The sequence below is a fragment of the Schistocerca serialis genome, chromosome 1 (genome assembly GCF_023864345.2).
Source record: "Schistocerca serialis cubense isolate TAMUIC-IGC-003099 chromosome 1, iqSchSeri2.2, whole genome shotgun sequence".
Taxonomy (NCBI): domain Eukaryota; kingdom Metazoa; phylum Arthropoda; class Insecta; order Orthoptera; family Acrididae; genus Schistocerca; species Schistocerca serialis.
The window spans coordinates 513,136,540-513,147,781 of NC_064638.1; positions in this window are offsets into that span (position 1 = coordinate 513,136,540).

Genomic DNA, 11,242 nt, shown 5'->3' on the forward strand with positions numbered 1-11,242 from the left:
CAGAGTGAAAATTTCATTCTAATGTACCACTGTTCCGTAATATTGGCGTGGATGACAGCGAAAGTGGTCCCGCTATGAAATGAAATGGGACTCATCGTTGTAGGGCCATACTCCAGGCGACATTTCAGGTTGGTATCCCGCCGCTCTCTGGGGCGTCTCCAAACACGTCTTCGGCCTGGAATCTCACTGATAAGTCCCGCTTCGAATTAAACCCCGAAGAGGAGCCAAGATATGTCTAGAGTCCTGTCGCCCGCCATACGGCCCGCCAACCAGGAATGATGGTCTGGTGTACCATTTGTTTCCATAGCAGGACCCCGTTGATTATCTTCCGCGGCACCCTAACAGCGCAGCGGTATTTCGACGATATTTTACGCCCCTTCTGTTGCCCTTCATGGGAAGACATCCAGAGCTTGGATACCAGCAAGATAATACCTGCCCGCATATGGCGAGAGCTTCTACTGCTTGTCTTCGTGCTTGCCAAACCCTCCTTGGACGGCAAGGACTTAGTATCTGTGCCCAGCTGAGAACGTTTGGAGCACTATGGGCGTGTCGTAATTGTGACTATCTGATGCTCCAATTGGACAGAATCTGACACGTTATCCCTCAGGAGGACATCCAACAACTCTGACAATCAGTGCCAAGCCAAATAGCTGCTCGCGTTTGGGCCAGAGGTGGACCGACGCGTTACTGACTTGCCCAGTTTGCGAAGCTCTTTATCTTGAATAAATCATATAATTTTTCTGAAATTGTAATCATTTATTAATCTGTACATGTACGTCAGATCTACTGGTTTCCGTCTTATTCTGATAATTCCTTCATCGTGCGTTCTTTTATCCTTTGAGAGTAATATTCCTCACTGCAGTCTTCCGTACTAATGTTCCTAAGTCTATACGATGCACTGGATCTGGCGACGAGCTATGAATTGTGCTGCTTAAGAGGATGAGCCAGCCGAGAACAGTCTGGAGAGTAAGTTCATGTGGATTTACGCTCTCTAGCGGCATGTATACGTGGCGCCCTTCATCGGTGACAGCGTCCGATACAAGGGCGGCATCGCCCAGAGGCGCGCTGTCGGGAGATTTGAAAGTGCCGTCTCTCGTGTAGCGGTGACGGCTGCAGTTGACGGGTATGCCGCCGATACCGCATCTGTCATCATACCCTAACACTGAACCTCCCATTAAGGACCAGGGGAGGTGAATTTAACCGTATGTGAACTGTTTACAGTGTCTGTCAGAATTTTGTAACAGCTATAAAGCATTCTGAGATATGTGGTGCAATCATCATGTGGAAAGATATTCTTCTACTTCAAGTCTTCTACTGCAAGCTCTTTGCTTTCCATATTCTGAGGGATTCTGTTACGGACCTAAACAAGAAAAAGCGTTCAGGGAACATAAGCTTTGCAGTGTATACCTCTAGAACTGTGAACACTTGTTCGTCTTTGCTACTGTGAAACACCTCTATTCTACTGAACAAGTGCTCATAGTCCCTAAGGTGTGCATTTTAGAGCCCATGCTTGCCAAAAAAGTTTTCTTCTATTGGTCCATACTATCTCCTTCCAAAACACGGAAAGAAAAGACCGTCCAGTATAAGAGGTGCGCTGTCAGAGGTATCAAAAAGATTTTCGCTTATGACTTTCTGCTCTATTGTTTCCGGACCCAAACTGATACATTTACCTTTCTCCATCGTCACTGGGAATTAGTAATATCATCACGAAATCACCCCTTGTAACTGAACAACGCAAGGTAACTGCTTGCTAGGGCAAGAGGACAATATTATCACACATTCTCTATAAATTGCACGGTGTATTTCAACTTTACAATTTATGAATGAGTGCTTAATACTTGCACTTTTGCCAGCTTCTGAAGACGGGTTATCTATAAAAGCAACTTTGAAATACGCCCTCAATTGAAAATGCCCTTTCGTACACGGTTAGACCCATGAATTTAACTAGTAACAAGATCTGAATGCAAAATTTATAGAATATTACGTAGTTAGGAAAGACTTATTTTGTGCAACTATGTGTAACGAGCATTCCAAAATAAAATTGTTTCACAAGAATGTGATTAGTCGTACATTGGCATGAGAAACGCGTAAGCAATGACGCTTGCAACTCTGTGACGTTCAATGGGCATTTGGACCTGCACTTGATATAGCTCAATACTACTAGGTCTACAACTTTGCTTCCGCCGTTTTTTCTCGAAGTTCGGGGCTTTATTGCGAAAAACTTACAAAAAAATTATGGTTCATAGTATTGCCCACAGCTGGCCACTACATTCTCCCGTCTTTCGGATATCATACGAATCCCGTGGCGGAAGAACTTGGCGTCTTTTGTGGGGGTCCATGAATCGATTCAATTTTGCACTTGTTCATATGATCGGAAGTGCTGGTCATCCAGATTGTATGCCACTGACCGAAAAAGGTGGTAGTCAGAGAAAGCAACGTATGGAGAATACGGCGGGAGGGATAGGACTTCTCATTTTAACGTTTCCATGTATATTTTGACGGATTTTGCGACATGGCGTCGAGCACTGACCTGCTGCAAAATTACCTTTGCGTGTCTATCGCTGTATTGTGGCCGTTTGTATTTCAGTGCTGGACTCGAACGCATCAATTGCTTTCAATAATGTGACTGTCTTCGTCTGTTTCAGTAGCTACGAAACGTTCTGTCTTCCCCCGCCATGCCGGTCTTCGACATCAAAATCACCGTTCTTAAGGCGTTGAAAAGATTCTCTGCACGATCTTCCACTAATAGTTCCCTCACCATTGGCCTTACCCATCATTTTAAGAGCCACAGCCGTAGATTTCTTTATGTTAAAGAACACAAATGGCAAGAAATGGGTACCGCTACGTAAGTTGACGTACTTAATCGAGAATTACCTTATGATGCAATCACAAATCGACTAATATTTTTATGGCATTATGTTTACAGATGCCTAAGCTTATTGTATTACGCCTATGACCAGTCACCTGAACCCCACTTGCCGCTACTGCCGTCTACTGCAAAACGGAGGAAGCAAAGTTGTATACCTAATATAAGACATCAGATACTCACACTTTATACAATGAACAACTGAGGCTCTGCCAGTGGCTTCAAACTCTGTAGCCTACCTCTTGTGCTGGAAAGTTACTCATGGAAAAGTGAAGTACAATGTTCACCGTGACTGGTTCTAGTTTTGGGACTGATCGTAGTAAGAATTCCAGAAAATGACTACCACTGCTGATAGCAAGTAGGACGCCCTGCATCGAATGATACTAACCTGACTGCTAAGAGCAACTCGGCGCAAACTCATAGGAACAGGAAAGTAGCGACATGGAAAATTAATTGGTTCGAAGAGTATTTGAATATAAAACCATATAATTGTCCTCAAAAGTAGTTAGTCCACGATAGCACGTCCGACATTAGTGTTTACAAGTCTGTATGTCCATCTTTTTAGCGATGGTTGCGGGACTGAGCTGTTCGATATAGGACGTCAAATTTAACACCTTTCAGCCGTCAAGGTTCCAACCTTATTTTATTTGGCATTTTACTACGCCATCTGCAGACCCTGACGGACGCAGGTGATGACTGAAGTGATCACTATAGCAAAAATCTACTAATACCAGTATTGCTGGCCCCTGTTTTGATCACAACCGAGGGAGATTCTTCCTACACGTCGGTCAGGGGCCTGAAGATGACGTAGTAAAACACTGAAACTGGTTGCCAGATAAAATAGGGTTGGAAACTTGACGGCTGAAAAGTGATTAATTTTGCATCCTTTAGTGCTTACAATGCTTGGTACAAAAAATTTCATCGCGTGAGAAAATGAGACAAAGAAAAATCCATACGTAGTGGAAAACATTGGCATTGTCACTGGGATGGAGTGTGATGAACTCAAATGTTCTACATGCGAATGAATCAATAACAAGCAGAGTAGTTCAAGAAAGTACAAAGACAAAATCTCCAAATGGAAGACATGCTTTAAAATCATGAAAGTTTAATCGAAATTTTCTAACTTAAACATCGTGATTCGGACCAGTAAAATAATTTCGCATGAACTACGCTATCCCTGTGAATGATTAACAAACTCGTAATGCAAAAGCACAGGCAAACACCGACCCGTGCCATCACACGGCTAAAAACATGACCTCACACTAGGCACACCATTACATATTGTCTTTTCAATCACGCTACGCATAGTTCGTAACTACACTACTGACCAATAAAATTGCTACACCAAGAAGAAATGCAGATGATAAACGGGTATTCATTGGACAAATATATTATACTAGAACTGACATGTGTTTACATTTTCCCGCAATTTGGGTGCATAGAACCTGAGAAATCAGTACCCAGAACAACCACCTCTGGCCGTAATAACGGCCTTGATACGCCTAGGCATTGAATCAAACAGAGCTTGGATGGCGTGTACAGGTACAGATGCCCATGCAGCTTCAACACGATACCACAGTTCATCAAGAGTAGTGACTGGCGTATTGTGACGAGCCAGTTGCTCGGCCACCATTGACCAGACGTTTTCAGTTGGTGAGAGATCTGGAGAATGTGCTGACCAGGGCAGCAGTCGAACATTTTCTGTATCCAGAAAGACCCATACAGGACCTGTAACATGCGGTCGTGCATTATCCTGCTGAAATGTAGGGTTTCGCAGGGATCGAATGAAGGGTAGAGCCACGGTTCGTAACACATCTGAAACGTAACGTGCACTGTTCAAAGTGCCGTCAATGCGAGCAAGAGGTGACCGAGACGTGTAACCAATGGACCTCATACCATCATGCCGGGTGATACGCCAGTATGGCGATGATTAATACACACATCCAATGTGCGTACACCGCGATGTCGTCAAACACGGATGCGACCATCATGATGCTGTAAACAGAACCTGGATTCATCCAAAAAATGACGTTTAGCCATTCGTGCACCCAGGTTCGTCGTTGAGTACACCATCACAGGCGCTGCTGTCTGTGATGCAGCGTCAAGGGTAACCGCAGCCAAGGTCTCCGAGCTGATAGTCCATGCTACTGCAAACGTCGTCGAACAGATGGTTGTTGTCTTGCAAACGTCCCCATCTGTTGACTCAGGGACCGAGACGTAGCTCCACGATCCGTTACAGCCATCGGGATAAGATGCCTGTCATCTCGACTGCTAGTGATACGAGGCCGTTGAGATCCAGCACGGCGTTCCGTATTACCACCGTGAACCCACCGATTCCATATTCTGCTAACAGTAATTGGATCTCGACCAACGCGAGCAGCAATATCGCGATACGATAAACCGCAATCGCGATAGGCTACAATCCGACCTTTATCAAAGTCGGAAACGTGATGGTACGCATTTCTCCTCCTTACACGAGGCATCATAACAACGCTTCATGAGGCAGCGCCGGTCAACTGATGTTTGTGTATGAGAGATCCGTTGGAAACTTCCCTCATGTCAGCACATTGTAGGTGTCGCCACCGGCGCCAACCTTGTGTGAATGGCCTGAAAAGCTAATCATTTGCATATCACAGCACCTTCTTCCTGTCGGTTAAATTTCGCGTCTGTAGCACGTCATCTTCGTGGTGTAGCACAGCGGACAATTTTCAGTCATTTGTGTGAAAAACCTCCTCGTTCACCTTATAAGACTACTTTCGTCCCTAGAGCCCAGATTTATTGCCGGCCACTGTGGCCGAGCGGTTCTAGGCGCTTCAGTCCGGAACCGCGCTGCTGATACGGTCGCAGGTTCGAATCCTGCCTCGGGCATGGATGTGCCTGATGTTCTTAGATTAGTTAGGTTTAAGTAGTTCTAAGTCTAGGGGACTGATGACCTCAGATTTTAAGTCCCATAGTGCTTAGAGCCATTTAAGCCAGATTTAGCACCGACTATTTGTGAAGTGAATAATTAGAAACTAAGTCTAGGTGAATGTATCGTGTTCAGTCGGAAATTACAAGGAGATTCTATAGGGGTAGATATAACGCAAGGGCGAGATAATCTAATTTTTCACTGTTAGTTAGCGTTCGCGACAAATTGCAGCTATTTTCTGTCTTACAATAGCTTAAATGTATCTCAGTGAATCTAGCCCGTTTGCTGAATTTGGCGTATCCCTATCTCAAAACCTGACAATCACCTCATTATTTTTTCTTTACATTTATTTTACGTCGTATGACTGATTTGATGGGGCGTGCCACGACTTCCTCCCCTGAAACAATGAAGTGGATGGAAGGGTGGAAGATGTTGCTGGTCTCCCTGGACAAATAAAATTTCGTCATTTATTAATAGCAATCAAAACTGAACATTACGCATCATTGCAAGAGAGAATGCACGCTGGCTGATGACAACTGATAGACTTCGAAATGTATTTATTACAATTGGCTGAAAGACAACAAGTGTTTAATCTCATAAATGATTTTAAAATGTATGGTTCTAATCTCTCATGCACACATTAAGACAACAAATAAACTCGGCATCCACATATTGTTGAAGCCCAGTGATACAGGAAAGACGATAAACTGGGTGCCAACGGCCAATAATAAAACTCCCAATATTAAGACAAATATTACAGCAAATTCTTTAAATTGAATATTGACAGGAAACTCTACAGAAGAATGTACATGGCATGCAAACCAGTTTACTTGAGACACATCGAAATATTTAAGCCTCGGTAAAGCTTGATAGTTCTTTGCAGCTCTTAAACACATGATTACAGACTCAAGTGAAAGACAGCCCATACTTAACAGTAATTTTAAGAAACGGGGACGAACGAGAACGAAACTTGAAATGCCATAACAGGTCCCATGAGTGATACGACCGACCAACGAACTGACACATGCCGTTTAACAAGAAAAAAACTCACATGCGGTAGACAAAATTAACATAACTCCATGAAGAAGAACTCGAACGTATCACGGAAAACTGCTAAACCCAAAAAAGACCCAAGGCCGTGCCTAGTGACCGATAGAGCAACGTCGCTTGGACCTGTAGTGGCCTCAGCTGAGCATCATGTTAACGTCCTCCGGGTACCGTGCTCCAGACAGACACAAGAGCGAGAAAGTGGCAAGCCGACAGCTTACGCCCGTTGCTGGTGATTCCACAGCGTCCGTCAGGGCACCGTATGTGGTACACGGCATCGAGGTACCGACAGGCCGACAGCGTGTTCCCGACGCCTGTTCCCCCATCCTCCTTGCACGTCACCGACAAGTGGCAGACCAACAAACAACCTGAATTCGGTGCGCACAGCTCAGGACCGTCTTCCGTGCTCAGCGATGGCGGCCACAACTTCAATACACAGGCCGGCCGCTACCCAAGTTACTGCAGCGGACCATGAGTGTCCCTCCTTGCTCGTAGACAGACTCTGGCTGAGGTGGCGCACCATCGAATGCTGCTTGACTTCCAGCTCGACCACAGATTACCAGCGCCACAGCATCGATTTCCAGAGACGTGCTGGCACGCCGCAGTCAGCCACCGAATCTCGAGCAGCGCCTCAATTATTTGTTGGCTATATTCTAATCTCCAGTGCTTGCCTTCTACGCCTGTCCCTAGTACTATGCAAGTCATTCCATGGTCTCTCAAGAAACTTCGTATCTCCGTATCAGTTATTCCAGCCAGCGTGCTCCACATATTCTGTTCCTCGCCGATTCTGCGGAGAATATCTTATGAGTTCCCTTAATTTTTAAGCGTCCTTTTGTAATATCACATCTCGAAACATCAGTTCTCTTTGTTATGTCCTAACGAAAACTACAATAATCGGGTCGTAACTGTCGGTTCTTTGATTGTTCTGGGAGATGGCTGATTGGAACTACGGCATATGAAACATTAGTTCACTATATTACAAGAATGATAAAATCCACTGCCACAGGAATGGGCCGTTTACTTGTAACTGCCTTTGAACAATGAACCATCGCTTGATGCGCACAGTTATAAACTCTTCTCTTGCAGTACAAGTTCAACACTTACAAATACTTTCCATTTGAGATTTGGATAACACTGGTGTCCTAACGATGATGCTGACTGCTTCATCGGGGTCACGAACCGGAGTATGAGTGAGTCCATGGCTGCAGTGCTCAGGGAGAGGGCGTGTCTTCAGTAACGCCTCCCAATCGTCGTTACAGACAGCAGCGAGGCGTCGCTAATGTCTGTGGGATCGATGCAAGTTGCTGACTTTGGAGTGACTTCGTGATCTTTCGACAAAACCATGCTCCTCTTTCCGGATTTCCGCAAAGTCCACAATTCTCTTCCATACAATGGTGGGTTGCTTACGTTCAGAATTTCTCAAATGGTTCAAATGGCTCTGAGCACTGTGCGACTTAACTGCTGAGGTCATCAGTCGCCTAGAACTTAGAACTAATTGAACCTAACTAATCTAAGGACATCACACACATCCATGCCCGAAGCAGGATTCGAACCTGCGACCGTAGCGGTCGCTCGACTCCAGACTGTAGCGCCTAGAACCGCACGGCCACTCCGGCCGGCTCAGAATTTCTCCCTCGAGTTTAGACACTGATGAGCCAAAACGTTATGACGACTGCTCATCGCGAAAGTGAATTCCCCCTGGTACCATTGTGGGGATGTAAACCCCATCGGAAGTTCGAGTCCTCCCTCGGGCATGGGTGTACATGTCGTCCTTAGCGTAAGTTAGTTTAAGTTAGATTAAGTAGTGTGTAAGGTTACGGACCGATGACCTCCGCGGTTTGGTCCCATAAGACCTTACCACAAATTTTTCCCAAGCGGTAAGCAAAGTGTATGAGCGGTATAGAGACGAATTGGGAACCATTCTAGAGACGATAAGGGCCGCAGATGGATGAACTTCCCACATTTAGCGGTTTTGACAAAGAGTAGATTGTTATGGTCTGGCATCTTCGATCTCTAATATTTTGATCCCATCTCCGAATGTAATTCCTAAACTATCTAGTTTGTGATGACAGTTAAAGTACAGGCAGGTCCATCTACGGAACCTGATCTTGGAAGAAATAAGTCGCGCTGGACAGTATATTGGTGACTGTCAGAAAACATCGTCCCCCACCAAGTGGCACTTGGCGTAAGTACCGGCACAGCACAAGTTTTATTTATATAATTTTTTATCTTTGTTCTCGTTGTCGGAGTTAGTTGTGTGAGCTATAGTTTCTTCTGTGAAGCCACAAGAACTCGTGCAGTTGTATTTGTTTAGGGTAATGGTGGACGCGATAATTTAGTGACAGTGATGAGCCCATTTTGCAATTTGTCTGGGCACGAGTTGCCGTGCACCGGAGCTGTAGCAGCTGTTTGTTCTGTATGCAGGCCTACTGCTCGTCTGCCTAGTACTTTTACTAAGTGTAGATGGGCAATGGTCTGCCGGAGGTACTGATTTGTGTTTACATTTTTTTGTGTAGAGTTGAATGGGGTTTTGTCTTGTTCAGAAAAAGGTCGGTTGCATTGAGATCGAAGTAGAGTACGCAAAGTGGTGGCAACACGTGCTACTGCCGCAGATGGGGTTGCTGCTTTAACTCAGCAAGTGCAAGCGTTAACGGAGCAGTTTGAGAGGATGAAGGAGAGAAATTTCGACGTATTTCGAGAGTTAGAGGCTAGTAAAGAGAGTCACGATCAGTCACAATCAGAGTTTCGGGAAAGTAAGTATGTATTGAGAGTGCCTTCTGTTCCGTATGACCTGGCAGTGGTTGCGCTGATGAGTCCCTCCTCGGGCAAGGACGTGACAATTTTCATTAAGGATATTAGGGACACTACGGAAGCACACGGGTGACCAGATGAGGTAACACTGTTTGTTTCTAATATGCGTTTAGCGGTGGATGCTAAAGCATATGTTGTCTACCACGAGGCATTGAGTAAAGTACATACGTTCCTGGATTGGGCCGCGGGATTGTGCCAGCGTATCAAAAGGAGAACAGGTTACTGTTACAAGAGGCAGAAAATAGACCGGTTGATTTTTTTTTTTTTTTTTTTTTTTTTTTTTTTTTTTTTTTTTTTCATCGTATACCCGCCGGAAAGTCACGGCGGGTACGGATGAAGAACCCAGATGATTTAGAGTCAACTTTTAGGATCGCAACACTTATAGAGGAGGTGGATATGGCCACAAAGCACACAGTGGACCATCGCGTGTTCGCTTCTGGAGTCAAACGTTTTAGATGTGGTCGGGAGGGGCGTGTGAGGAAGCTGTGTAAGCAACCACAGTGCTACGCGTGTGGCATAGTGGACCACCAGGCATTTGACTGTAGCGGTCGGAAGAGTTGGAAAGGTGCGTGCAAGGTTAGGTTGTGATCTATCCGGGCGGCCAATTACGGACTGATATGCCGACGTGCGAAGCGACTTTGTTTCTGGGGAAGTAAATGGGACAAGTTGTGGGAAGGAGGGTGATTACTCATTGCTTCGTATTCCCGCCGGAAAATGTATGGTTGAATTGCTACGAAGGAGGCAGACAGGTACGGTTGAAAAAACTCGAGCTTGAGTAAAGCGGAATGATCATTAATGACACGACTTATGAGATAGTAGGGAAGGATTTTCGTCTTCCTGCTACGGTTACAGGCTACTGTTACGACATGGTCGCAGATTACGTTGTATTGTCCAGAAGGATCTCTGACGGTATTACCCGTTTAAAATTTAACGTATTTAAATGACACAAGCAATCCAGAGCTTTTGCAGTCCTTGGACAGATTAATAGAGTCCCAGCAGGGAGGAATTTCGATAGAACAAGTATGGCAGCATTTACACCATTTCAGGGAAGAACAGGAGCGCAAAGTAGTAGTAAGCATATCGGACACTTTTTATGGCGTTTTTCTAGCATGCTTTTGGATAGTGTATTTCTGGGTAGACGCAAGAGAGCACAAGGTTTCACGTGCCAACACATCAGTTAGGAGTAGAATGGCTGACTAACAGCGCTCGGGGAAACAATTAGTTTTAACTTTTAATCAGTATATAAGGATATGATAAGGGATACATGATGGTGGTTAAGTGTGAGCGTAGGTCGTTTATGGTGAATTCGGGAAATTGCCCTCAATGTGTGAGTTATTAGAGTTAAGGTAGCTGAGTGGGAGCACGATGTTAAAGATTTGGGACGAATCTTTTCGTAAGAGAGGAGGTATGCTGCGCCACGAATAAATACTGGCGTGGATTTGGGGAATTCTTGTAAACCTCGCACAGCTAGGGTTGGAACAGTCGATCTTTGGCTGTGGAGCGGTGCTGTACGTCCCAGTCGCGCCGTGCCGCGCTTCCGGGTCTGTTGTTTCGTTTACAGCGCCACCGTGCTGGTGTTGAGTGTCGTAGTTACGTTCCTGACATCCGAA